At 60.5% G+C, this 12,172-nt stretch overlaps 1 long non-coding RNA gene across 1 annotated transcript; it reads left to right on the forward strand.

Annotated features, from left to right (window-relative positions):
* Positions 1-443: 443 nt before the first annotated feature.
* LOC139439952 (uncharacterized) lies at positions 444-1,474 on the forward strand. The gene is made up of 2 exons (XR_011650016.1): positions 444-664; positions 1,093-1,474. It is a non-coding gene; the product is annotated as an uncharacterized lncRNA (long non-coding RNA).
* The last annotated feature ends 10,698 nt before the right edge of the window (positions 1,475-12,172 follow it).

Raw genomic sequence — 12,172 nt, forward strand, 5'->3', positions numbered from 1 at the left:
GCTTGTCTTGTCCTGTCCCTGGGTCCTGCACTATCCTAGGCATCTTGCCTAGGAGGCAAGACTCACCCAAGGGTTATCTCTAACCCTGTGAGGTAGGTACTGTAACTACCTAGGTTTACAGATGAGAAAACTGAGAGGTAAAACAGTCTACCCAAGTCGCACAGCTGACAGGTTACCCGTGGGATCCAAACCCACTGGGGAAAGCGGGCACAGCCGTGGATATCCCAGCATTCCTGCGAGGGGTGTGGCTGTCAGGGTCCCTGCAGACAGCTTCCCTGTGTGCTTCCGGCAACCTGCCCGAGGCCCAGCCCCCTCCACAGGCCATGAGTGCCTCCAGGGCAGGGCTGGTTCTGATTGTTTGTGTCCCCAATTCTTGGCACAGCCCCTGGCACATGTGGTGCTCTATAAACGCTTGCCAGATGAAGAAACCAGGAGATGCCTCCCAAATGTCAGGACTTACTCATGCTGAGACCTCCCTTTCTTCTCCCAGTCTGGAAGCCTGAAACTTCCTCGGCCGGAGACTTCTGGGAGAACAGTCAGGGTGGCCAGACAACATGCCTTTGCTAAGGGCCAGGAGGAGCATCCCCCAAGCACAGCCACCTCGCCCCCAGCCCTCAGGATGCCTGGCCATGCCCGGGGCAGACTGAGCGCCGCCGCGAGATCGGTGAGTGCAAAGGCCCTGAGGCAGGTATGTGCTTGGTGAGTTGAGAGAACGGAGCCGAGCTGCATGCCACGGCTATGGCGGAGCAAGGGCGAGAGTGGAGGGAAGGGGGTCAGAGATGTCCCCGAGGAGCAGGTCCCGTGGGGCCTCCTCGGTCACAGCACGACTGTGAGTGAGGTGAGCAGTGGAGGCACCTGTTGGCCTGCATTGGAAAGGCGCGCTCCGGCTACTGTGTGGAGAACTCACTGTAGGGGACGAGGCAAGGGCGGTAGAGAGACCAGGGAGGAGCTCGTGGCAGCAGTCGTGGGACAGGATGGCGGCTGGGGTAGGCTTACCGCAGTGGCGACGTGAGCGGGGGGTCGGGCAAAAAAACCCTGTGCCTGGGGGTAGATGAGTTAGTCTCGTCAAATATGGGCTCCCTTCTTTCTCAGGAGTGCCTGGAGATAAAAGACGTTCCCTAACCGACAGCGGCCTGATGGAACAGCCCTTCCCCTTTGGCCAGGAGCGTTGCATAAACGTTCACTGGAGACTCCTTGGCCAAGTCATGGGCATTACCTTATAGCGCCTGGCCCAACCCTGTGGTCGCACGTGTTCCTGATGGGCAGGGAGGCAAGTCCCCACCGACGGTACCTGAGAAGGGTATATGCAGACCATCTCCCAGCGTTGGCTGTGGTTTCGACCCACTGGCTTGGGTCACCAAGTCCACCTAGTGAAGCTGCCCTTGCTTTGCCTCTTTGTGAGTAAAAAGAAAAGAAAGCATTCAAATCCCGGCTCTGCTATTTCTAGCTGTGCATGCCGGGGCAAGTTATTTAACCTCTCTGAGCCTCTGTTTCCTCATCTAAAAAGCAAGATTGATAACAGTCACCCACTTACCTGGTGGTTTTTGTGATGCCTACCTGAAATGATTTCTGCAAAGCCATGAGCACAACACCTGGCACACATTTGGTTCTCAATCCGTGGCAAGTCTTAGTCCTTACTGGCCCCCAGGAGCCCATTGCACTTGGGACAACATATTCTAGGTGGATAAACTGAGCCCAGAAGAACTGAGGAGGCCTGGGGGGGTCAGCTGGCTCAGAAGTTTAGCCTCATGTGCACACGTCTCCCCCCGCCCAGTGCCTTGGTGCTCAGCTGGCACTGCCCTGCCACCACCTGCTGCTGCTCCCGGGCCCCGGCAGAGGTGCCCTTCGGCCTCCTGTTGATTTGTTTGCCTCTTCCCTGCGTTGGAGTTTCAGCTGAGAAACCGGCCCCGCCAGTCAAGGAGCCCAGCGTATCCCGCTGCCCCCCCCCCACCCCGTGGGCTTCCAGCTGCTCCCGCAAAGTCAACAGAGCCCAGGAACAATGACAGGGAGGGGGAGGGGACGGCAGGGCGGCCCACAGCCCGCTGGCACACGTGTGACCCTGAGGCTGACTGTCACAGGGAACGGAGAGGAACAAACCCGGGGGGTGGTGGCGGCACGGGTGCCGGTGGCGGCCGTGCCTGCAGGTCCGGCCCTCCTGGCTAGGGACAGGAGGTGACTGTGCCGGAGACCAGGGTTGGCTCTGGGGACGACTGGGGGACACTTCCTTCCTTGCCAGGGGCAGGCTGGAAGCCTGGAGTGACAGGACAGAAGGGGCTTGGCCGGGCTCTGCGCAGCCTTGCACGAGCTAATCCAGGGATTCACTCACCATCCACGGGTTTAAAATACCGAGCCCGCTGTGTGCCAGGGCCTAGGGTTCCTGCTCCCAAGGAGCATTTCTTAAACATGAAAGTGAGCGCCAGAGAGAGGAAGTGACTTTCCCAAGGTCACGCAGTGAGTTGTGGCCAAGCCTGCCCAGGGCGCCTCACTCCCTGCCCAGGGCTCTGACCCGCAAGTGCCCCAGCACTTGCTCTGCCTGGCAGAGGTGCCAGGCCCTGAGACCTCCGGCCTTCAGGCTTCTCTCTCTGCCTGGTTGCTCGGGCAATAGCCACGGGCTGGGCCCCGCGCAGGGCTGCGGGACTGGGCGGGCAGGTCTCTAAGCTGGCTGGAGCCCCGGGCCAGTGCTGGGGAGGTGCCCCTGGCAAGTCAGGTGGCCTTGCCCTCTCAGGGTCCACTCCCGGGATCAGTTTCCCCATCCCTTGTGGTAATGGGTTGCCTGGCCAGCCCCTCAAGTTGGTTGTGCTTTCCTAAGGTCCCAGCCTGGACACTGACTCAAGCAGGGCGAGGCCACGTGGTCATGGGAGCAGGGATGGGGGCTGAGGGGGAGCCCTAGATTTCCCAGATATTTCTATGCTGGGCCTCTGGCTGGTCGGCCAACAGATGGGTCACTTCCGGGCAGTCGGCTGCTGCGGGGTCCCACCCTGCCCCCGGGAACTCCTAGTCTGATGGGGGAAACGTAACTTCTCCCTATGGGGGCCTTAAGGTATGACAGTTTCCTCCAGTGATCCTGCAAGCCCCACCTGGTCCCATAGCTCTCCGGCCAAAGTTGGTGTGTGAGCTGGGTCCCTGCCTAAATCTCTGGCTGAAAGGGTAGAGGCGTCAGCCTGCCGGTCATGGGGGCTGCCCCCAGCTGGGGTCTCCCAGCCCCTCCATCCCAACGGCAGCCTCCCCAGCAGGCTCCACAGTGTGAGCAGCCCCTCCGCGTGTCTTCCCACCTCCGGCCCCCGCAGCTCCATGTTCGATTTGGCCAGGGCTCCCGTTGGTCAGCACTGATCCTCAAGCAGGCCTGCGGCGGGTACTGTGGGTGCCCGCGTGGACCAGTCTGTGGCCATCTCAGGGAGCGCCCGGGGGATGGACGCGTGCAGAAGCCCTGCTCACACACAGCAGGGCTCGCGCTCGCGTACCCAGCCACGTGAAGCCGCGTGCTGCGTGATGCCACCTGATGCCACCTGAACGGGCCAGTTGTCTGGCCGGGGTGGCCGGATCCTTCTTCACCTGTCCCAGTGCCTGCCACCCTCGGGCCTCGGGCTCGTAGGGACCCTCCTCCCCATCCCCAAAGACCCTGGCCGTGTGGCCTGGAGCTGCTAACGCAGCCCTGAGCCGTGCCCAGAGCCCACTTCTTCTCAGGCCTGGGTGAGCAGGCGCTGGGGAGGGTGGAGGGAACGATTCTGAGGGTCGGGGTGGGGGCCAGCAGGGCCTGGGAACCTGCCAGGTCCACGCTGGGTCAGGAGGGCCCAGCGTGTGTTTGTTGACCCTGAGCTGTGGATGCAGGAGAACGCGTCCCTCGCCGGCCCCCTCCCTGTGCTGAGACCTCACGGCCCTCTGTCCATGACGGGCCCTGCCTCACCCACCGGCCCAGGCTTTGCCCTTTCTTGTCCACCCCCCTGTCCCCTGGCCACCCCGCTGCAGACTCACTCCAAGTGGGGCTTGCATATAAAAATATCCCAGCTGTTTTTGACCTTGTTATCTACTATTTTTATCAAATGGTCCAAGCAAAGCATGGCCGAAAAAAGGGAAAATCATACAGCTCCGTTGGCCAAACGCAATAGAAATAGCAACCGGGTGGGCTATTTTTAACAAGATGAATACCCCCGTCCTCTGAGGTCTCCCCTGGCCCCACACCAGCCTGCCTTGTCTCTCTGCCTGGACAGCAGATTTTAAAATATACCCACGGCTGCCAAACCACGAAATGCACCCAAGACAGCGGCCGAGGCCGTTGGAGCCAAGGAGCACCACGGGGTTTGTTTTTTGTTGTGTTTTTTCCCCCCCGCCTTTTCCTTCCCTCCCCTGAAGGAAATCACACTCTTCTGTTTGAAAAAAAAGCTTCCAAGTTGGTTTTCGAGGCCTTTTCCTGGTTGTCCCACTCCTACGGGAACAGCAGAGGTTACTCTGAAACATGTGGCGGTTTGGGCAGAGTGACCCCAGAGGCCTGGCGTGGCCCGTGGCGGCCCGTGGCGGCTGGCCGTGGACCCGGAAACTCCCCGTGCCGGGCTGCTGTGGGGTAGGAACAAAGAATGCACCCAGAGAAGCCAGGACCCAGCGGAGCAGATGGGGGGGGGGGGGAGAGCTGGGGGGAGGGCTGGGGGGTGGGAGGGGTCTTCACTCGCTGCTCTCCCTGCAGGCGGAGGGGCAGGCTGGCTGGGGCATCACTGCGCCTCTCAGGCCGAGTTGCTCTGGCTCGGCCGCAACACCCCCTGGGGTCCACTGAGGCCCTCGGGGTCTTCAGAGCTGCAGTTTGCACAGGACGTGGGAACAGGCTGTCCGAAAACCACCTATCGCTATGGGCAACATGATGGGGTGAGTACTGGGCCAGGAGTCAGGAGACTGGGGAGCCAAGGAGGGAGAAAGGCACTGCCTGTTTCTAGGCCTCGGTGTCCCCTACCCCCTGTACTGTGAGGGGCTGGGACTAGGCTGGGCTTTTGCTGATGTGAGCTCCCTGGGGGGTAGGGGTGTGTGTGTGAAGTTTAATCGTCACTTGGGCAGCAGGTTTCTTTGTGATTGGGGAGGGAAACAAAAAAGAAATAGACTGAAGGCTAAATGAAGCACTTAATTTTCACAACAACCTCATTACTGCCCTCATTTTCCTGAGGTTCCCAGGGGCCATAAATGAAATTCAGGGAAGGCCTGTGATTGGCAGGACTTGGCTCACATGGCCATGCTGGTACCAGTCCCTGGCCAAGGGAGTGGGATTCCGTGACTGTCCCTCCCCGCCCTCAGGCCAGGAGCACGGGGCTTAGCGGCTGGTTGTCCTGCCAGACCAGGAGGAAGGGGACAGGGCTGCTCCCACCACATGCTGGGGGGCGCAGGCAGATGCTGGGCAGGGAGAAGGCAGCACCCTCTACGGGTGGCGGAGCCAGGCAGTGGCTCCCACACCCCAGTGCGCCCCGTCTGCTGACTGGCATGCTATTCTGCTCCAAGTCAGGGCCAAGGTGGGACAAGTGGGGCATGGAGAAGCCCCCAGTGTGACTCTTCAAGCTCCTTCCTCCCCACCACCCCCTCATCTGCTCTGCTTCTGCTACATTGGGCTAGCCCCTGCCCCCCAAAATAGACAAACAAAACACGGCTTGCTCTTGCGTGACTCTAGGTCTTCACACATGCTGTTCCCTCTTGCTGCTGTTCCCTCCCCGCCACCCTCAACTTCACCATTTGGCAGACTCCAAGTATTTTCCAAGGCTTGTCTCCCGGCCCCTCTTCTGGGACGCTTCTCCCCTTCCTGGGCAGGATGGGGACCCTGGAGCCCCTGGCACACACCTCCACCTCTTTGGCCTGGGGGAGGGCTCATGTTTTATTCATGTCCCCCCCCAGGACCCACACAGCGTACTGTGCAGGAAGTGTCTGTGGAACGCGTGGAAGGGAGGAAAGACAAGGACTAGGGAAGGAGAGAGAAATACGAGAAGAGTACGGGGAGCGGGGAAGAGAAAGGAAGTGCGAGCACAGGCCCGGGGCGGGTGGGGGTGCAATGGCCCAGCCAGGGCCCCCTGGGGGGGTGGAAGGACCCTCCTGGCTGGGGCCAGGAGCGGGAGTGTGTTTTCCGGTCCTGGAGACGCCAGCCCAAGCTGCTCTCCTGGGGGTCCAATGTCGTGGGCAGGTAGAACCACCTGTTGATCCAGCGGCTGGGCACAGGGACTACTTCTGGCTGCCCTAGGAAGGTGGGCCAAAGCTCAGTGCTTCTCTGCAAGGCTGTTGTGTGGCAGGGATGCCACAGGCACCTCGAGGCCCCGACAGTCCTGCCGCGCTTCAGTCTTGCCCCCATAGAAGCCGAGAGGAGTGGGGACCCTCTTGGCCCCTTTTAGAATGCCGCTCCTGGGGAAGCGGATTTGGCTCAACTGATAGAGTGTCTGCTTACCATATGGGAGGGCCAGGGTTCAAACCCCAGGCCTCCTTGACCCTTGTGGAGCTGGCCCATGCGCAGTGCTGATGTGCGCAAGGAGTACCCTGCCACGCAGGGGTGTCCCCTGTGTAGGGGAGCCCCACGTGCAAGGAGTGCGCCCTGTAAGGAGAGCCGCCTAGCGCGAAAGAAAGTGCAGCCTGCCCAGGAATGGCGCTGCACACACGGAGAGCTGATGCAGCAAGATGACGCAACAAAAAGAAACACAGGTTTCTGACAAGAATACAAGCAGACACAGAAGAACACACAGCGAATGGACACAGAGAGCAGACAACTGGGGGTGGGGGAAGGGGAGAGAAATAAATAAATAATAAATCTAAAAAAAAAGAATGTAGCTCCTGGCTCCCACCCCAGCCACCCTGCCCCAGGGGAGGACAGAGCTAGAGGGGGTGGGGTAGTCTGGCCGCAATGAATCATCCTGAAGTTTGCCGCCTGTCTGAATAGCCTGGCTTCTGAAAGGGGCTGGCGACAAAGGGTACACTGACGTCCTCCGCCAGACAAAGGGGGGCCTGCGCGTGCACAGAGGAAGCTTCTTGGGTGGATGGCGGGCCAGCGGCGGCAGGAGCCCAGACGGGAGCAGTCATCGCCCGGGATCAGCCTCGGGGGCTCGGCCCGCTCGCCACCCTCTTCCAATCCTGGGACCTGAAAGGGCTTGAGTCTAGGGAGCCCGAGGGGACAGAAGGTCCCCTCACGTGGGTCTGCGGCCCGGGGTCCCGGGGAAGGGACAGAGCTGGCCCTCACAGAGTGCTCCACAGTTGGGTGGAGAATTCCAAATGCAGCTGCCCGGGGCTGGACACCCCCTCCTGGGCGGCTAACGGCCAGGACGCGCCCCGGGCCTCAAGACCCTGCCCGGGGTGGACCCTGCATTCCTGGAGGTCAGGATCTTGTGTGTCTGGGGGCCTCTGGGGCATCTGGCAGTGCGAGTGGCCCAGGGTGGGAGCCCCAGTGCTCCATCGAGGCTCTGGATTTGATTATGATTTCATTGGTACAGCAATGATTGGGAGCAGGATTTAATGTTCATTCAATCTGACACGCATGCAATGTGCGTAGTTGGTTTTCTCTGCATGAAAAACTGGCTCGGTGGAGCCTGGTTTGTGTGTGACCCCACCTTTAGGCCTCAAGGAACTCATTTATGGATTCAGCAGCTTTCTGTGAGTATGAGATGTGCCCAGCAATGACTGGCAACCTGGAGGGCCAAGAGCTGCCCTGGCTTCCTGGGCCCCTGTGGGTCCTGGCCTCCTTGTATGTAGAAGAGAGGCTGGAGCAAGCAGTTCATGCCGCTGCTAAGGTTTCCACCACAGATGCAAGAAAAAGATGGTCCTCACGCTCCCAGGCTCGTACAGCAGCCAAGATTGGATGTAGGAATACAGGAAATTCTAAAAACATGGGGACGGGGAAATAAGCTCTGCAATTCAGAAATAAACTTACAAACAGCGAATAGCCTTTTTACTCCACAAAAGGAATCTTTTTGAAGTTTGGATTTATGTGAGAAGTGTTGAAAGACTATTTCCCCAACACTCTTGCCTTCCGGTTGAGTCTTTCTGGTTAAAGCTTTAACAACTTTGAAAGGTTACAGAGAGGGAAAAAACTTGATTAAAAACAAGCCAGTGGTTCTTCCCATTGGCCCTGGAAAAATAAAAAGAGAGCAAGACTGGACAAGAAATCTCTCCCCATGATCCTTGATGAACCCATAAGGACAAATGATTCATGAGCTGGTGGGGTGGCCTGCAGCTGTGCCGTTTCATGGGACCCCCCCAAATGTCTATCAGGCCAGGCCACGGTGTCTGCTGGAGCTCGGCCCGCAAGCCCAGGAAACCACGTCATCCAAACGTGTGCGTGCTCCTGCCTCGCCAGCGGGGGTACGGAGGAGAGCCCCGACTGTGCCACGTACCTCTGTGAAGACAACAGTCGTATCTGTGTGGGCAATGGACTCATCCTCCCTGGACCTTGGTTTCTGCATCTGTGAAATGGGGATAATGGGGGTAACCACTCCATCGGGTTGCAGTGAGGAGTAAACGAGTTAACGTACATAAAACACTTAGGAGACACTCAATATGCGCCAGTTATTCTTAGTCCCACTATTATTATCATCTAGCGACCTCACAGAGTTGTCCGCGGCTCTGCAGAGAGCGGTTCCTTCCCAGGTCACTAAAATGTAAGCTCCACGATGGCAGGTATTCTGTCTTCGAGTCACTGCTAGATCAGGTCCAAGAGCAGTGGGATAGGCGGTGGGTGCTCAGTAAAATGTGCTGCGTGAGTGAACTCAGAAGCTCTAGCCAGGACTTGCGTTCCCAAGCTCTGCCATCAGGCATCCTGAGACGGGGGGACTGTCGAGGTCCTCCCAGCCCTGGCACCTGGGCTTCCGTGCTGGTTTTCCCTTCCCACAACCAGAGGACACAGAGGAGTCCGCGGCTCTGCAGAGAGCGGTTCCTTCCCAGGGTAGCCCGTGCCAGGCCCGGTAGGTTAGCGCGGCCACGGAAGCCTGCCCCGGCCTCCGCGCTGCCCGTTCGGCCCTGGCAGCCTAGTCCCCCGGGTTGCGCCATCCTTGGCCGGTTCACCCGCACTTCCTTCCTCTCGATTCGGAGGGCCCAGGGGAAGCAATGCCCTTTTTTCTCTTGGCCTTAGATTCTCCCTGCATTCCAAATCCAGAGGCGCTCGGCAGACTCTGGACCTCAAGCCTGTGAAATCTCCTCCAGAGGGCCTCTCGTTTCCCCTGAACGCGCGGCCATTCCAGGTCAGACTTATCAAGCATCTTCTGTGTGCCTGGCACAGGAGGACGGGGGAGAGGGCACCGCTTGCAGCTCTCTCAAGGCAGGCCCAGGCCAGCAGCGCCACTAGCCGCCCAGCCTGGCCCGGGAGGCCACGCGCCGGGCGGCGGAAGCAGGCCGAGGCTGCACCCAGGCCTCCTCGGAGCCTTTCCCCACCCTCCTGCCGAGAACGTGAGAGCAGGAGAGGGAGTGCCGAGATCACCCCCCGGCCCTGGCCGTCTCTTGGGTCAGTCACGGAGGGAGCAGGGTGGAGAGCAGGCCCTGGCAGGGGAGGCAAGCAAGCGGGTGTGTGATTCGAGGGACAGCTGCCAGCCTGCGGCCTCTTCCCCGAACCCATTTCGGAGAAAGCCTCCGCTCCCCCGTTGGCCCCCAGCTGCTCATCTCCCTTCTTCCCCTGCTGGGTCCAGCACCTGCCCAGAGCCCCCTCCAGGAATGCCCAGGGACCATGGCAGTTTCCTCCTAACGCTCCTATGTCCCCCCAGGTGAGTGATGGGTGACGTTTTCTTGTGTCCTCAGAGTCCGGGCCACCAGCTGCCCCTGCCCCACATATGCACAGGTTTCTTCATTCCAAGAACTCAGGATCGCTTTCTGCCCAGGCTCGCCACGTCCACCTGGCCGCGGGCCATGCATCCCGGAAGGAGAAGGGAATCGAAGGCCTTTAGCAGGCGGCAAGGCAGCGACCATTTGGCCAGCCGCGGAGGGGCCCTGCGGAGGGACCCTGAGCGAAGGGCAGCAATTGGGAGAGGCAGACACACACACAAACGAAGCCCCAAGGCGGACCCGGTCCCTGCGGCAATGCTGGCGCCTGCTGAAATCTCCGACGGTGTCAGGAGGTTGACCTTGGGCCTCGCCCTTGAGCCTGAGCATTCTAGAGGGACCCCCGAGGGGGCGCAGAGGTGGGGCCCTCAGGACCCATTTCTTGAGTGTCCATGCCTCCCTTTCAACCACCCGCCGAGGGATCGCCCTGCCCCTGCCCCACACGCCCTCCTCCACGCCCCCCTGCAGAACAGGGGGTTCTCTCCTTTGGAGGGGATTGGGCCGGCCTCCACGGGTCTGCCCTGGGGGGGACTCCCTGGCCCCCTTGCTCCTCAGGGAATCAAGGTGCCCCAAGGGTCTGGGGGTCCCCAGTTCCACAGGCAGAGCCTCCCCAGCCCTGCCTGGCGGGCTCTCGGCATAGGCGCCCTGAGCTGTGGCTCTCTTTGGATATCGGGGCTCCCCAGAGACGAAGTCGACTGCAAGGTGTGACCCAGGGTGACGGGACACTGTCCCTCTCCTTAACACAGGAGGGGAAGGCACCCCCGGCAGCCAGCGGCTGGCGTTCAGGGCTTCCCTCCCCCACTTGCAGCTACGTGACCTCAGCCGGGTGACTTTACTCCTGGGTGCCTCCATTTCCTCCTCTGTAAAATGGGTGGAATATTAGGCCTATTTCACAGAAATGTGATGAGTTAACTGGGTTAATCTCCGTAAAGCAGTGCCGGGCACTAATAGGTGCTAATAAATATCAGCTGTTGTGTTCCTAGCACCTCCTGCCCTCCTTCCCGAGCCCTGAAGGGTTCTGGAATGGGGGCCAGCTCGGCTTTCTCCCCACCATGACCAGACCGTTTAGAAGATGCCAGAGGAGAAGGGGCCCTTGCGGCGGCCTCCAGGCCCCTAGCAGTTGTGGCCCGCCTGGAAAGCCCCGACTCACCGCACTGTTTGGACTGGGTTTCTATTCCCAACCCCGGGGAGAGGCCTGCTATTTATGGGCCCCTCATCCCACCCCCCCCGGACGGCCAGACAGTGTGTGGGCTAGGGACCACACGGCTGGCCGCCCGCCCAGCCCCCCGCCGGGCGCCGTGACCCGGGCACGTTTCACACGCCGGTTTCCCGCCTCGCCGCGGCTTTCCCAGCTCTGCCTTCCCCCTCCCGGGCCAAGCGGGGACGGAGGGGACGCCAAGGGCCGCCCGCCTCCTCACCCTGCCCTCTGGCCTCCAGCAGGAGCTCCCTGAGGAGAGGGGCTCTTGGGAGCAGAGGTGGGAGAGGACATACACACACCTCTTCCCACAGCCACGTGGGGTCCCACGTGGTTAAAACATGGGCTCTGGAGCCAGACTGCCTGGGTTCGAGTCCAACTTCGGGTATGACCTCGGGCAAGTGCCTGACCCTCTTTGTGCCTCAGTTTCCTCAAACCTAAAATGGACTTAGTACTAGTACCTGCCTCATAGGGTGGTTGTAAGGATTCAAGGAATGGATCATGTGCGCTGTCTGGCGCCAAGCTGGGCACGCGGAAAGCGCTCTGGAAAGCTTGGCTGGGCTTATCCCCATGGGGTCTGGCCCGGAGGGCGGCGAGCTTTCCCACACCGTTCCCGTTCTCTGCCCTAGGCGGGGATTGCTGTCCCCACTGTGCAGATGGAGAAACTGAGCCCCAGAGGGAGGGCTGGGCTCTGCCTGGCTTCTCCCAGCCCTCCAGGCTGCCTCTTGGTTTTTAACCGCCAGAATCCTCTCCCCAGCCACTCAACGTCCAGAGCAGGCATTCACTGGCCGATGCCGGCAAGCCCAGGCAGGGATCCAGGCAGGTGATGCCCACAGGGAGCCGGGCCGGCCGGTGCCCTGGGCTTGCCTGCCCCTTGGCCGCGCTTCCAGCCAGCCCACTCAGGACAGGCACTATTTTTAGCATGGGGTGTTTGCCCAGCACGGCCGGGGGATATTTGCGAAGGGTCAGGTCAGCGGTGTCCCTCGGCTTCCCACTGGAAACAGCTCTTGGCCGTGTGGCTGATTGGCTGAGAGCGTGAGGCTTGGGTGAGCCTTCTCCCTTCTTTACAAAATGTGGCCGGTTCCCCTTCCCGGCCGCCCTCCTGCCAAGCCCACAGCTTGTTCCTGGCTCCCTGCCGCCAAGATGGTGACAGCCTTCCCAGGTCTGGTGGGACGAGCAAATTGGGCAAAGTGTGGTTTCCTGGCCCTGGCCGGACATCTGCCCTCT

This window comes from Dasypus novemcinctus, chromosome 11, assembly GCF_030445035.2.
Source record: "Dasypus novemcinctus isolate mDasNov1 chromosome 11, mDasNov1.1.hap2, whole genome shotgun sequence".
Taxonomy (NCBI): Eukaryota; Metazoa; Chordata; class Mammalia; order Cingulata; family Dasypodidae; genus Dasypus; species Dasypus novemcinctus.